General features: G+C 40.5%; 1 long non-coding RNA gene across 3 annotated transcripts in view; it reads left to right on the plus strand.

Moving 5' to 3' along the window:
- LOC118895507 overlaps window positions 1–15,191 on the plus strand; it is a 55,550-nt gene extending 40,359 nt beyond the window's left edge. For 2 of the 3 annotated variants that reach the window (XR_005019959.1, XR_005019961.1), the window contains 2 exons: window positions 105–324; window positions 3,641–3,754. This is a non-coding gene — a long non-coding RNA (uncharacterized LOC118895507). Of the gene's footprint in view, window positions 1–104; window positions 325–3,640; window positions 3,755–14,962 lie in introns of those variants that run through there. The other variant, XR_005019960.1, reaches the window with a different exon arrangement.
- Window positions 15,192–16,974: the final 1,783 nt, after the last annotated feature.

Raw genomic sequence — 16,974 nt, forward strand, 5'->3', positions numbered from 1 at the left:
TGTGTGCGCGTGCGCGTGCTACGTGTTTAATAAGAAAGCAACTTAGATTTGTGGGAAGAAGTCCACCCAACTTTAAAAATAACCCCTTTTCTTCTGAATTTCAGGACCCACACTGTGGTTATAAGTGAACAGGGTGTGTTCACGGAGTTGATACAAACAACACAGGATCTGGCATCGGACATCCTGCACACCAAAACCTGCCTTACCATATATTAATGGAGTGACTTGGCGAAGCTACTTAACTTCCTTCAGCTTCAGTTTCTTCATTTGTAAAATAGGAATGAAAACATCTTCCCCAGAGATTGCACATGAAGATGAAGTGAGGTAAGGTTGAAATCATCAACCTTAAGGGTTGGGTGCTAGGAGCTTACAGTTATGATGTTTCTCCTCACTGGGGAATTCAGATGTACATCAAAGTGTGAGAACTTATGGTCCAGGATATGTCTACTTTCTCATCTGAGTCTCTGGAATGTCCTATAGGTTCTATAACCAAGAATAAAACCACAGTGCTTATTTAAAGGGAGAATAGGGGAAGTCTTTTGGGCCACTGAGGGGATCAAATCACTACAGGAATTTTAAGTGGCCTTAGGTGTGGCCCTTGAAACTGCTCCTGATTCCCTTCTTGAGCTGCCATAAGCCACTGACTGATCCTTCTTGAGAGACAATGACAGTGTCTCATCATAATAGTGAGATTAACCCTGATTTAAGAATCTTGTTTCCCTGGCAAGATCAGGGTTCATGTTCTATTTACAGCAGATCTTTGGACTAAAGCTCCCTGGCTTTGCCTCTGAACTGACTCTTTTTTTTTTTTTTTTTTTGATTTATTTTTGACTGTGTTGGGTCTTCGTTGCTGCATGCAGGCTTTATCCAGTTGCAGCAAGCAGGGGCTACTCTTCGTTGTGGTGTGCGGGCTTCTCATTGCAGTGGCTTCTTTTGTTGCAGACCATGGGCTGTAGGCATGTGGGCTTCAGTAGTTGTGGCTCGCGGGCTCTAGAGCGCAGGCTCAGTAGTTGTGGTGCACAGGCTTAGTTGCTCCGTGGCATGTGGGATCTTCCCGGACCAGGGCTCGAACTCATGTCCCCTGCACTGGCAGGCGGATTCTCAACCACTGTGCCACCAGGGAAGTCCTGAACTGACTCTTTTACCGCAGGGTTTTTAAGAACAGTTCTGATTCGGAGGTTAGGAAGACAATACCAGAGTGGCCTTCTAACTCTTCCTTTAGGCCTTTCCTACTTCAAATCTACATTAGTCTGGAAGTTGTACTAATTTCTTGGATGTAGAAGTTGAGGAATTTGGAAATTAGCTTTCATTTTGCTAATTAGATTTCTAAATAAGATTATCCTTTTCACAAGATTGTAAGACTGGATTAGTCCAAAGAATACCTAGACATTTTTTTAGCCCTCAAAGGGTTACCCAAATCTTAACTTATCTCTTCTCCTCCCACCTCGCCTCTCCCCTCCTCTCCCTTCCTTTCCTCTCCTCTTCTCTTTTCAGTTCTCTTCCTTTCCTTTCTCTTTCCTTCTCTTTTCTCATTCATCTATTAGCTCTCATCCATCTGTTTATCCACCTGTTAGTCTGCCTATCCTTCCTATCTATCTATCTATCTATCTATCTATCTATGTATCTATCTATCTATCATCTATCTGTCATGTGTCTTTGTCTACCTATATTTTGTTTTGTTTTGATGGGAATGGGAACAAAGGTGATAAGAGAACAGTGGTTATCTGAAGTTTCAAATATCATGGAGTTTTTTTGAAATGTTGCATGAAGACAGTTAAATTATACCTATCTTGTATCATTTGTTAAAATAATGGTTAGGGAAGAAGAGAACTTTTCTGGAGTCCAAAGAGACAAAATTTGGGGTAATGGGACAAAATGGAGCAAAGGCAACTTGTTGGTTAAAGGCTAGAATTCCTGGTGACAAGGAAACAGTTATAATCTCCTGTACCTCTTCAGAAGAAGAGTAACTAGTGGCTCTAGCTCCTCACCTGACCTAATTTCCCAATTGCCATAAAACTTTCTGCCCTGAGATAGACTATGACCCTTCTGTTTGCACCTCCCATCTGGGGAAGCAACCAACAGCCCACTGGTGCTCAGGTTGTGACAGCAGTGCAATGAAGGGAGATACCAGGGTTTGGAGGTCTCAACAGCAACTAGTACTCCCAGTGAAATAGCTCCTTCCCCAAGGAGACCCTCTTCAATTCCCCAGCCCCAAACACCCCTGATGAGATAGTAAACAATGACCCCACACCTCCCAGGTAAATACTCTGGATGACTCTGGTTACTCACCTTCCTCCAGCTTGTTGGGACTACTCCCAGCACACCCCGTATTCCAGTTACCAGCAACTTCCCAGGTCATCACCACATGTTACATATCTTGACACTGCTTTCTACCTCCCTAATCTGGCTCCATTTCCTATGCTTCCCCATAATTTTCAAATTTCTCCACTGTACTTTCTGGGATTTCTGGTTTGCCATCAGCAAACTCTCCTGTGTTCCAGACTCTTCTCTGAACATTTGCTTCACCTTCTTCTTCTAACTGAAACCTGGCTGTCCCTCTCAAACGGAAGATGTCTTTTCTTTCACCTCTTATTTGTTTCAGGACTTGTAGGTAGAATAGTTGTCTTCTGCTTTCCTATTCATCCTGCCAAACCATCTATCCTTCTTTGGACTTTGAAAACCCCAAGTCCATTGAGCTCATGTCTTCAGACTTTACCACCGAATATCTCTCCTAAATCATTTCCAGACTCTCTTTGCCATGTCCCATCATTCTTTGGTGATTTTATCATGTGGTTTACTGTCTTTGTTTATTCCTACAATCAACTTAACTATGTAGATGATCCACTCAGCACCTTGGTCTCTTAATTTTTTGAATTTCTCAACTCCAGTAATCTCCTCCACCCCACTGCAGCTGGTCATTGCCATTTTCACACCATGGATATTATTGGTAGTCATTACCAATAGCCTCTCCTCCTTCAAAATCTCTGGACAGCAAATTTTGTCCCACTGTCTGATCACCACCTTTGGAGCATCAATCTCACTCCTACTAGTTCCCTTGGAACTATTCTTTGACATCATAGGGACATTCAATCCACTGACCCTATGCTTTTTATTTAAAAAATTTTTCTTCTCTTTCATATTATCATTTACCTTCTTGTTCAGCTAGTTTTTGTGATCTGGCATTTTAGTCACAACTTTGCAGAAAAGCTGAACTTCATTGTCCCCCTCTCTCTCCGTAGCATTCATTTGAAAAAACCCAACCTTGTGAAACCCAATTATCCTATGCTGTGACTACATCTGAGCAAGTGATGTTTGTAGAGAAAGTTTATACAACCATGCTGACTGGGCTTGTCTAAAGTTATCCACCCTAAATCCCAAATAGTATCCAATGCTGCCAGACAAGCTATTATATTGTAGTTTCCTGTAACGTTCACTCTACTACACTCTAGGACAACCTATCTTCTCAAACCTCTATACTTTCATCCCATTTATAATCTTAACCAGTTAAATGCAGTTAACTAAGTACTACCCCATCTTCCTGTCACTAAAACTTCCTATCAGTGTTAGGGGAAACACTGACTGAAACCACCCTCCCTGCCCAGGCAACATAGTAACCACTTGCATGAGTTACCTTACACAGGAGGTCCTGGTAAGGAATGTGGAACCAACAAGCTACTACCAACCAGAAGAATTCAGGAAAGGTCAAAAGGAGAGAGGAGAATCCAGTCCATGTGTCCTGCCAACCTCCCAGAATCCTTCTCGCTGGACTCCATCTTGGCTGAGTGATGTGCGTGCCACCACGAAGGGCCCTGAGTCAGAATGATTGGCCAGAGACAACCCGGAAACTAACCCCATTCCCATAATACCCGAGACTGTGAGCCACATGGCAGAGCAGTCCTCTGGGGTTCCCTAACCCTCCTGCTCTCCACTCGGGTGCCCCTTCCCAATAAAGTCTCTTGCTTTGTCAGCAAGTGTGTCTCAGACAGTTCATTTCTGAGTGTTAGACAAGAGCCCACTCTCGGTCCCTGGAAGGGGTTCCCTTCCTGCAACAAATGGCTACTCTGGTGAGGCCTCTTCTTTGCTGTGACTGACATCCTGACCACTTGGGGTACTCAGAGACCAGCTTGCCTGCCGACGGATCAGACCCAGCGGCTGCAACTGGGACCTTTTTGTCCCTGGTCTCCTCCTGACGTGGACGACTGGCCAGAATGCCCCGACTGGGTAAGGAACAAGAGACTTCATTGACCTCTTTTCCCTTCCCTCTTTTCAACGCCTCCTATCTTACCCTTTTTATTTCTGTCCTGGTCCTGGACACAAGAGTCTGGTTGAAGGGCCTCAGCCTGATCCGAGGGTTGGAGTCTGATCACTTCCGGTAAGCAGAGAACTCGAATTCTGGTTCCGGTCTGGTATCTGGTATCTAGTTTCTGGTAGGGCCGAGTTCCCGTCCTCCCTTCCTGGAAGCCCAGGGAAAAGTCCCGTAATGCCTGGGCATCTGCAGGTGGCAGGAGATGTCCGTAAGGCCACCCCCTTTTTCCCCTACTCCCCTCATCTTTCAATCTGGCCTCCTTTCCTCCCTTTGAAATCTTTGAAGACCTAAGGTATTTCCGTTTACTCTGTTAGTACTTGGATCTGAAGTTCTGTGTCTCTGTAGGAGGTTTTCTGAGAGACTGCAATCTTGTATTTAAGGGAGTGTCTGATTAGGACAGCCAGGCCTGTGTGTGTTTTATACTTTGTATTCTGTGTTGTGATTTGTGATGGCCATTCTGCCTTGTGAAATGGGAAATTCTGGTTCTGTTAAGCTATGAGATCTCTGGTTGTGTTTGTCTATATGTCTGTGTGCATTATATATATTATATATGTCTGTCCTTTTGGATGGTATTATCAAAATTTGTCAATGAGCTCTACTTAATTGGCTTAGAGGAAGTTAAGTGCTTATATAAATTCTGGAAAATATAGAATATAACTGGCCAGAATTAATTTTAGGTTCATGTGAATTGGGAAATATTCAGTATTAAATTAATATCTGGTATTAAACATAGTTTAAGTTTGTTAATCTAATTAATACAGGCATGTCTTTAGAGTCATCAACATTAAGTATAACACCTTTATTGTACCTAGGTTTAATAGAAATTAGAGACATCAATTACTAAACAGAGAAACTACAGGTATTTAAGACTATTAGTGAATATGTTTGGTGCCACCCTGAGATGTTCTCTATAAGAAAACAAATGATTTTAGAAATCATCACTGGTATTTATGTTTACCAATCTACAGAGTGCTAATGTAAAAGACAGTTCATAATTGCTTACTTCTTAGTTTTCACTAGAAATTAAGATTTGAGGACTCATTTAAACATGTAATTAGGGCTAATAAAAATAATAAAGGAAGTATTTCAGTATGTAGTAGGAAAGTAGGATATGTGTTTTCAGTGAAGAAGGTATGAGGAGTGGAATTACATTTTAATAAGGGAAAAGTAAGTGAGTCTGTCATAGAGCTGGTTCTGGATGGAGAAGAAAATGGGGGATAGACTAATAAGGTTAAAGAAAGTGATGGAGGAGGGTTTGTAGATGTCAGGATTGACTAAGTTTAAAATAAATTTAATTGGGTAAATGAATTTTAAAAGTAAGCTGATGTAAAACTTGAATTTGGCTTTTCTCTCTGTTAAGAGACAAGTTTTCTTAAAATGTTGAGCTGCCTTTGATAACAGATTTTAAGTTTCTTTACCTTTTAAGTGATCTGTTCTGTATTTGTCTTTGAAATCTTCTGTCACTTTGGCTAAGTGAGTAACTATTGTTTCACAGTGACTATGATCCTATCTGACTGAGTGTTCTAAACCCTTTTTGATATGATATTTTTTTGATAAAACTTCCCAAATCAAATTGTAATGAAGTTTCATTGACCTCTAGCTAACTTTGCAATGCTTCAAAGGGCTCCTGAAACATCCCAAAGAAAGATATTAAACTAATTAAGTTCATTTTGTATGTTAAATTACATGAGAAGTATTGTCAAATGAATAACAAATATTCTTAGGTTATATTGTATGGTAAATGTTACTAATATAGATATTCTAGGAATTATATGGAGTTCCTAAAATTCTGTCATGTCCTGGTAAAATGTTGTCAGTCATAATTCTAGTTATTATCTGAAAGTGTTGTATGTCACAGCAGTAACCAAGTTACTTTGTCAATTGCATTGTAATCAGATTTTAAACATGCCTTCTTAAGTCTTTTGTCATTATAGACAGTTACGGTTTTATTCTGATGCCTTTGCAAAAGAAAAAAATGATTCCTCTTCAAGAAGATTTATAGAAAAGACTTTTGGATAAATACAAGTTTTGGACTTTCAGACCATAATGCTGAACTGGGTAAGAAATTGAAGAATTCTAATGAAAAACCTGATGGCTTCATAAAAACTTAACAAAAGGACTGAGTGAACTGCTGAATATGGTTATAATTTTTATGGTTTCTATCTGAAAATTTCCTGGTTTGAATCTGCGTTTTCCAGGTGTAAGAAAAGCCTTCCCCTCAAACTAATTATGACATACAGTAATTTAGTAAATTATACATTTGTAAGCAGAATTGAAACATTTATCTTTTCTCTCTATCTGCTCCCTCCAGAGGTTGGCAACTCTTAGGTTCTCAACAGCTTTATCAGGTAAATCAGGAAGGCTACCTCACTAACAGGTACAGGAATCTCAGGGTATTTTGGGGACCTTGAAAAGGTAGGAATTCACCTAGATCTATTAGGCAAAATGTGTGAAAAGCCCTTGGCATGACTTTCCTAGCCCTGAGAGATTTTTTAAAAGTTCAGTCTGAGGCTCCTTACAAACGTTTCACACACACACACAAAAAGTCTATATCATCAATTATAGTTATATAAATCATCAGGCCAAGTTTATTGAGACCAGACTTATTTTGCAAACAAACTACTCTTAATTTGGTTATATTTGGTAAAATTGAGGGTAATTTTAGAGAGAAAAAGATTACGTTTCAGTGAATATTAAATTCCGGTTTTGTTAATGGGGGGGTCTGTCTTTATTAAGACTTACCTGCCAGGTAGTTCCTTGCTGTCATGTTATATAAATGTAAAGTTTAATTGAAGGACACTCTCAGTTTGTTTCTGAAGTTTATCTCAGTAATCTATCTTTGAATGGAGATCAGATGCCCCAGGACCTACAACCAGGAGATTATGCATGCTGGAACAGACATAATTTAAAGACTCCAACCTGGACAGAAGGACCCTTATCAGGTACTCTTAACTAGCTCGTGCACAGTGAAACTGAAGGGAATTGACTCCTGGATTAATTTCCACTCACAAAGGGCCCCTGCACTGGACCGGCCTATGGAGAGGGTGGCTGACCTCAAAATCACCTTAAAACAATGCTCAAACAGAAGAGAAACTACACTCATACCAGGATGAGAAGAAGACGACATCAGAAGTAGACAGCTTGCCCAAGATCCTGGACCTGACTCGTATGATCATTTATAATGTTTTCTTGACTTCTTGGACCCTTGCATATGAATCAAATGTTTTCCTATCATGGGCACGATCCTATGCTAGTTTTAAAAATCAATCCAGTTGTTGGGTTTGTGGCCAGTTACCTGTGTCTAGTACTTCTGGGTTACCTTGGTGGATTTCTCTACTCCAAGGCTCTTACTGGTTGGCTCTTAGGAAATTTATTCTAGAAGAGAGAAATTATAGTCCTATTTAGGCCACTATTAATATTACTAGGTGGGATCCCCTCACCTAGCCAATTAATGATCCTACTCTGACTCCGGCCATAAATTTTTTTTATTACACAAGCTCAGTCATAGCAACAAGCAAAATTTCAGCCAAGGAATAAGACCTCCCACAATTATGGGATGGATTTATGTAGTTAACACCAGGCCATGGTAATTTAAGTTTAAAGGCTCCTCTATGTTGGGAACAATTAAATCATACTAAGGATAATCAATCTAGTAACACTAGGAAACTGGGCTGGGTGCCTTATGGACAGTGCCAATATATAATTTACCTTAAAGATAAGGATTGGTACAGAACAGCCTAAGTCAGACAACCTGGGATATACTGGGCCACACCTAATGGAAGCTCGCTTAATTCTTACTTATGACTTCACTAATACTGCTAGCTATGTTATTTGTATTTCACCTGTTTTACAAAATTGTTGTTTCTTACATTACCAAATGTGTGACTGAGCCTCTGATAAAATTATGATACATGGTTCCATGTAAGATCAATGATGGTAATAGTGTAACTCTAGATATGGGAAGAAGCAACAAGAGGGAATATTTTCCTGGACCATAAGAGACTAGTAAGACAGGTGGTCCAGAGACTTTCTGGCTACCCTTAAGGCCTAGTCCAGTAATAGCACATTGAGTAGCCTATCAGAAAACTCTTTGCCAGGCCTGGGAATGAGCATTCCTAGCACCATGGAATGAAATGGTCATGAAATGCCCCCCAAACCATGGTCAAATTTATGGCCATGAAGGGGCCCTGTTGACTGGAAATTGGCACTTGCCATTGGCACTTGCTGTCTGCCTCTACAAAGATTAAATCAAGATTAAATCATGCAGCTGCTGACCTTCAACACCCCCTGAAAGGAGTTCAGAGCGGAGATCAGGAATGAGGCAGTCTGTGCTCTGGGAAAAACTGGCAGAACAGGCCTTCAGATAGTTAGATATTTTCAGGAGAAGATTTTTTGAGCCCAAATTCTTGCATCTTCTCATACCTAGAGAAACACTAACATCATTAATGGTGACATCTGCTTTGGCTATTAAGGAGAATATTACAATTAAAAGTCAAAATGGAGTAGCTATGGTTTAGACATCCAAGGAAATAACTAGATGACACTGTGGGTGTGATTTCAGAAAAGTCCTTGTATTGCTAAGAACTTGAGTTTTCTGAGCTGTGTCAGACTTGGATGCCACCAGCCATTCTCAAAATAATGTCTGCTGGCAGCTGGTAACTGCAACCTTTTTAAAGGTCTCCTCTTGTAACTATTACATTTTTAGACAACGGAATTCCTTTAGATCATACATTAACAAAAAGAAAGACATGTATGATGACCAATAGCACCTGTTATCTATGTGTTAATACCACATTAAAAGTTAAAACCTACCTCAATAAAATGAGATAACTGGCTACCTGGCTACAAGTCTCCCCAAAGCACCAGGTCCAGACTGTGTTTCAGGCTTATTCTCCTGAAAAGAAATGAGGTTTATTTTGCCTATTAAAATCCTGTTGTCACTCCTCCAACTACTTCTAATTGGGTCTGTTACACCAAAATGGCAGACCAAGGGACTGAGATTTTAATCGTGCAAGACTCAGATCCAGGACTTGGAAATCAGAAATATTTCCAATTCAGTGTCTATTCTCCAAATTGAGGCAGGACTATGCCCTGTTGTAGCAGGACGTGGCCAGCACTGTTGTTGCCCAGTTCCCTGAACTGAAACTGAGCAGGACTCTGGGGGGCTCCAGAGTACAAATCCTTTCTGTGTCTCCTGTTTCATGTTTGTAGGATATAGGCTTCACTCAGCCTCTTTGACCTTCCCTGAGTTCCAAAGGGCATATTCACACAGTTGCTAATCAGGGAAGGGAGGGGATGCAAAAACAGGGGAGGAGCCATGAAGTGGTGGTACAGCCTTGGGGCAGCGTCCTGGTTCCACCTCAAGGAGTATGCATAACAATATCTCTGAGGTCTTCTGCAGGAACTAAGGCCTCCACCCAGGTGGAGGATGGTAACTTCAGGCTAAGCACAAGATTCCTGGAGCACTGCCCTGTTACCTCACTACCAATTGATCAGAAGAAAGTCACACACCCTGCAGCCCTCACCCCAAATTTTGCCTTCCTTTTCTGGGCCCGGTGATGACCATCCTGTTAGGCCTCCTGTTTGGCACTTGTCTGTTTCAGCTGCTTACAAGGTTCATCCCCGACAGGGTCCAACAGTTTCAGCTAAATTGTTGTTACTACAGGGGTGAATGCCAGTTTCGGGCACAGAATACCTCGATTTAGATCAGGTAGAGAGAGACTTCTACTGTACTAGGCAGGACTACGCCCACTCTCAGCAGGAAGTAGTTACAGAAGAAAGAGACCTCCGCCCCAATTCCCAAGAAGTATCTTGAGTATGAAGTCTCTCAGGGGGGATTTGTTAGGGGAAACACTGACTGAAACTGCCTGCCCTGGCCAGGCAACACTGTAACCACCTGCATGAGTTATCTTAAACAGGAGGTCCTGGTAAGGAATGCAGAACTAACAAGCTACTACCAACAGGAAGAATTCAGGGAAGGGCAAAAGGAGAGAGGAGACTCCATTCCATATGTCCTGCCAACCTCCCAGAATCCCTCTCACTGGAATCCATCTTGGCTGAGCAATGCGTGTGCCATCAGGAAGGACCCTGAGTCAGAATGATTGGCCAGAGACAACCCAGAAACTAACCCCATTCCCATAAAACCAGAGACTGTGAGCCACATGGCAGAGCAGTCCTCCTGGGTTCCCTTACCTTCCTGCTCTTCACCCGGGTGCCCCTTCCCAATGAAGTCTCTTGCTTTGTCAGCACATGTGTCTCCTCAGACAATTCATTCCTGAGTGTTAGACAAAAGCCCACTCTCGGGCCCTGGAAGGGGTCCCCCTTCCTGAAACATACATGCATCTATACACTCCATATATTTTACTTTTCCTTCTGTTACACTGAGAGTAGTGTTTCGCTCCTAACATCCAACACCTCCTTTGGTATCTTGTATCACATCCTGCTTGTTTACTTAAGGACTTCAATACTGGAGTTATATTCTGTCTCTTTCATTTTTGTTTTTCCTTTCATCATTTAATTATTCCTAACACAATACAAAGATGTATTATTATGGATCACCTTTAAAAATAAACCTCCCTTGGCCCTGCATACCCCTCCTATGTTCCATTTCTCTCCCTTTCTTTACACAATCCTCAAACTATTTGTTTATACTGTCTCCACTTTCTCACTTCCCATTTTTCTTTTCATAAGCCCATTGCATGGGCACTTTTTATACCCACCACTCTTCTGAAATTGGTCCTTTTAGTACCATCTAGTCTACCAGCTATCAATCTAATGGTCAGTTTTCTATCATAATTTCATTCAACCTCTCACTAACATCTAACATAGTTGACCTCTCTTTCTTCCTCCTCCTCCTTCATCTTCTTTTCACATTTAATAATGTTTATTGTTTGCTTCACAAATGAAACATGGTAGTGAATAATTCTGAAGTGATGACTGTAAATAGGTAATGAAATCCTATTGACAGCTCATTTTGACTCCTTCATAGGTGCAGCTTTACCATTTTGAAATTTCTCAGAGATCTCTTGATAATTGAATATATGACATATTTTGAAGACTAACTGCTGATTCTTGCTTGAGTAGATAAATATCTCCTTCCTTCTTGAAACTCTTTCTTCTCTAGGCTACCACATTTTTCTCTTTCTTCCTACCCCAGGGGTTGACCTTTTTGGACTTTTGCTGGTACTTGTTCTTTACTCAACCTCTATGTTGGAATACCCCAGAATTGGGAGCAGAGACTCTGGAATCAAATTGCTTGGGTTCAAATTCTGATTCTGTCACTTCCTATCTGTATGCAGGAATTTACTGCATCATTTCCCTCTTTGAAAAATGAGGGAAAATCATAGCACCTACTATTGTAAAGATTGAATGAGTTAATATATGTAGAATATCTTGAAAGGTGTCTGTTATATTAGTGCTATATATTACTGTGCTGTATTAATGGTAGCTGTTATTATTCCCCTCACTCTTTTATTTGGTGCTGAGGTGACAGGGGACTTGCCTTTTGGGTCATGGAGCTGGAAATTGCCAATTAATAACTGTTGGTGGCTCTTTTCTCTGCCATGTGGAGAAAGTCAACGTGAGAAGAATGAGGCCAACACATAAAAGTAGCCAAGAAGAAGTGAGTGGTATAATAGTCAGCATTGTTGGTTGTGAACATCAGAATCAATTACAGATAGTCCAGCTAAATTAAACAAAAATGAATTTATTAAAAAATATTAGGTAGCTTGAGGAATTTCCAGGATTACTGGAAAACAGGCTTGATATTTCATTGCCATGTTCTTTGCAACCAGGAACAGTATAGCTGAGAACAATGCCTAACTTCCTTGAAAAATTATTCTAGCAGAAGCAACATTCCTACTACCTACTGCTACTTAACATGCCCCCAACCCTGAAACTGATGCCAAAATCTGTGCCATTGATGCCCCAGGAGAATAAGACAACTTGACCACTGATATTGTCAGAAAATCAATCATTTTCCCAGTGCAAGGCCAGCACTGCAAGTCTTGTATGGTTGTATCTGGCAAAGCCTAGATCATATGATTTTGCTCTAGCTGCAAAGGAGTCTGGTAAATGTAATTTTTTATATTCTACTTTTAGAAGGCAGGATTCACAATGTGGAAAAATATAAAAATATAAGAATGGTTTTGGGCAGCAAGAAATGATATATTTCCAACATAGGTTTGTGTCATGCAGAGGGGGACCTGTTGACTTCATGTGAATCCCTGGATCCAGCTGCACCTAAGCCTACTCCTTGGACCTTCCTGTTTTATGAGAAGATGAGTTTTCTTCCTTTAGTTAAGATAGTTAGAGCTTTTTGGTCAATTCTATTTAGTGTTCTTATAAGTAGGACTTGTTCTTCCTCTGATTCAAGCTCCATTATTACAATATCTTCTCAATTGGTGTTTTACTCTAGGCCTGCCCTCCCTCCCTCCTGTTCATTTTCTTCTCTGGAGTTGGATAATCTTTTATCAGTGTAAGTCTATTTGTATCACTCTTCTGGTTAGAACTCTTACTGGCTTTCCATTACTTTGGGATAACAACCATAGTCCTAGCACAGTGTACAGCTCTCTATGATCTGGGCCCTGCCTACTTTAGTTTACCTTTTTGCTGCTTTCTCTGGTCAAGTCTTGGTAGACTTCATTTCACTCTCTAAACATATCACCTTTCCTTTTCACTTTTATCTGTGCCTTCAGGCATACTGTTTCTTGTCCTCCTTACTGAGGACTTAAGCCCGGGATGCAGCCTCTCAGATAGCCCTGAGGGACTGTTCCAAAGAGGTAAGAAAGGAACCAGGATATATAGGAGTTTTTGCAGAGCAAACAAACAAACAAAAAACCAGGCAGTGGAACATCAAAAGATTACTGCTAATTAAAGAAAAACCAGATATCTCTAGTTAATGAATTTAGTGCTTTTCTATGTATGGGAAGATGCAAGAGTCTGGGCTTATTGAAACTATTCCTTTGAAATGCACCTTAACTATCTCAGGCCAGTATCCTGTTTATCTCAGTCCTGAGTTCCCCTCAGGGTGCACCCTTGGGGGCAGCTGCAGTGGCTGAAGCCTTTATGGCTGCAACATCCTTTGTTTACTGCAATGGCAGGCAACGTTCTTTGTCCACAAGTCCTTGACCTGCTTCTCACTGGGGTTCTTGAGAGGATCAAATGATATGCTCTGTAGGGGGTCTTCTCGTGCAAAGGATCATTCAGCTACCTTTTGCATGTGTCACAGTGCTGGGCTCTTCCCTGAGGTGATGTCTTTGCTGCCCAAGGCAGGAGTGACTTAAACTCACCTCCCTCATCATGCCTCTCCTCCATTGTCGGATCTATCCCACCTGATGTATCTCAGCTGCTGCCATTCTTTCTCCTTCCCTGGAGGCACTGGAGCTACATTGTGCTTTAAAAGGATGGACCATAAAGCCTTTGTTAAGTTGCCCATATATCCTTTATGTCTGTACTTATATCAGACTGTAAGCCCCTAGAGGAGCAGAGCCAAGTTGTTAACTCACATTCACGGTTCTAAATTCAGTGCAGTGAGCAGATCGGGTTTATCCTCATGATGATGATGAAGAGAAGCTGGAAGATTTTTCTTCCATTATATCGAATGCAATACGGACTTTTATAGGCTCCCTCTTAGAATTTTCTGGATGGTCTCCTCTTTTTCACTTGAATACCTTATTCCCCTGAAGTGAAATGCAGGATAAAGAGGTAAATGGTCTGAAAACAAATGTACTGTAATACATTCACTTTGGCTACAAAAATAAAGCAACCCAAACCTAGTTTTTCTTGCAGTCTTTAAATCCAGATGGTAGTAAAATTTGACATTTCAATTCTGTTTGTGAAATTCATTTTGTTTTTAAATTGGGAAGAACCATAGAGCTAAAAATTGTCTGAAGTACTAGGAAGGCCTGGTGAGACCTCTTTAAGAGTGTTATTAATAAGGACTTGGTATTTTAAATTGAATTTAGAGGCACTGTAGATAGAGACTGCAAATAACCGTAATGGATATGAATAAGGACCCTGATATTGAGAAGTAATGTGCTACCCCATACCTAATATGAAAAAAGTAGAGGACTGGCTTGGACAATGAAAGGAAAAGAGAAATCTGGACAAAAATAGAGACTGTTTTGGTAGCCAAATGTAGTTAATATTTTTAGAGTTCTAATGGTCTCATTCCAAAAGGTAAGTTATCATTCTCAACAAGTCTGTCCTTATAAAGTTCTGAAATTTAGATCATGTAAGGTCTTTTTATAAATAAATATCTATACTGTAAGAATACAGTTTAATCAATTAAACTCAAGATTTAGGGACCCAGAGTCCAGAGAATTCAAAACTAGGGAAAAAAAAAGGCTCCCTTACAGAATACTCTATTGGCAAGGCTTATTTCTGACTGGGTCTGATCTAAATGTATTCCTGGAAGAAATCATAGAAACCATTTAGCATCTGTATGTAATAAGCAGTGTGTCAGTTAAGTTTCTTTTGGTTGAAAGTGAAGAAAGCTTAACCTAAAAGATTTTAATCAAAAAGGGAATTTATTGGTTTTTATAATTGGCAAGTACAGTGGGGTGACTGGATTAACTAACTGTTGCTTGACACAGATGCTCCAGAAGTATCTCCAGGGCTGCGTCTTACCTCAACTTCTCTCTCTTCCACATATAGGCCTCATTCTTAGACAGAATCATCTACTGGAGAGGAGAAGACCTATCATTCTCAACAGATGATCAAAGGCCCTGGGTCTGGTTCTCAATGCCTGAAGTAGGTCATGTGCTCATCCTTGAATCATTCACTTTGCGTGAGAGAATTAAATCTGCTGATTAACTTAGTTCAGTCATGCCTTTAGATTTAAGAGTGGGGACAAGTCATTCAAACTACATGGCCTGAAACTGGTGGGAAGGCAGTTCTTTTAAGGAGATTCATGATGCATATAGGGGCCAACACAACAGATACCAGCTATAAGTAATATTTAATTAAAGTACTTGAAGTTTTAATGGAATATTTCCCAATATTGACTGTTTACTGTGTGCTGGGACATGCAAAGATAAATAAGAAAGGTCTTCTGCTTCAGATTTCTTATGGGGAAACCTGATAAAGCATCTAATTCTTAAAGCTGAGGCTGCTATGAGAGCTTTATGTTTCCTGGATCTCATATATTTAGTTACAAGAGTCTGGGTACCTAGCTGCTTTTATTATTGTAGAAAGATATATTAATGAGCTACTTTCTCCTCACTTTTCTCCAGGGAAACACACATTCTCTGGAGATGGAGAGAACAAATTTTTTCATATTCTCTCTTCTCCCTTTTACTAACCACATTCTATGTATAGACTACAAGGAGAAAGAGTTATTTCTGGCATTGGGCTGAAGGAAATTCCTCTGTGTGTGTGTTGCTGCTGTATACATAAACTGCATATTTTTGTGTGCAATGACAGTTATAGTTTCCTCCACTGGCTCTGGTTCAAGTTCTTTTCTCTCTGATGATTTCTTCTCTGTTTTCTTCCATGTCTCTTCTCCTCCTCCATAAATGCATAATGCATATGCGTGTGTGTTCATGTGTGTATGCACAGTTGATATTGAAAATATTTAACAAATGATATGGCATATTCATCTACTAGTTAGAGTGGATGCCACCTATAAACAACCAGTACAATTGTAGTGGGACATAAAGGCTGTAAAGAGGCAGAAACCATGTCTTAGATGAGGAAGCAGAGATTCAGAGGTACAAAGAATAGGGTGAGGGAGCCAATCAAGATTGAGAGAAGAGCAGAACTAGGTTGTTAGTGAGACTGAGAGGGAAGTGAAGAGAGTACTCGGTATCAGAGCTATCTCTAAGTTCTGGGGCTTTCCTTCCCCCTGAGGGCTGTCTATACCATGATTTCTCTGAGATTCCTGTTTCCCTTATTGCTCCATTGATTCTTCCACTAAACCACCCTCCTCCCTTTAAAATCTACCTTGAGGGACTCTGTTAGTATTATAGAAACTAAGGCTAGCTAACTAAAATGAATGAGATCATACTATATATAGTATTTTGTAAGTTGCTATAACAACTTTGTTTTTCTCTTATCAATAACAGACATCTTTCATGTCAGTAGATAATAGAACAATGCCATTGCTTTTGTGGCATGTGGTATTTGTGTTAGACACCTCCAGCTTTCATATCTCACATCCTCTCAGCCCCAGTTTTACTTCAGCCATTGCACAGGTGTTACCTTACACATACCTCCTTTACCCACACCATGTGTTTCTGTTTCTGCCCTGAGCTTCTCATACCCCATGTGGGAAATCTGTAGGGACCCATTTAGCACTTGAGCATGGGCAGACTTGAAGTGTGAGGATGTTAATCCTCATGGGAAAAGCTTCACCAATGGGGGATGAGAGCTGGTGGATAAATGTTCCCTGATTCTATCTCGTGGAAAGGCACAATCTATGTGATACCTTAGAGGCCTCCAGTCAGATCAAGCTCCAGTTTCCTATATTTTCTGGTTTGATAATACATCTTTATTGGGTTTTCCTTCTTCCTTGTTCAATTCCTCCTGGTCCCTCACAACCTTTCTTTGGGTTCACTTCTCAAAATAAACTACCTGAATGCAAATCCTTTTGGCCTCTGCTTCTGGCCAGAATCCAGTCTGAGACAGTTTTGCTTTGCCTAGATTCATCCTTATTTATTAATTATTTC

Source organism: Balaenoptera musculus, chromosome 5, assembly GCF_009873245.2.
Source record: "Balaenoptera musculus isolate JJ_BM4_2016_0621 chromosome 5, mBalMus1.pri.v3, whole genome shotgun sequence".
NCBI classification, from domain to species: Eukaryota; Metazoa; Chordata; class Mammalia; order Artiodactyla; family Balaenopteridae; genus Balaenoptera; species Balaenoptera musculus.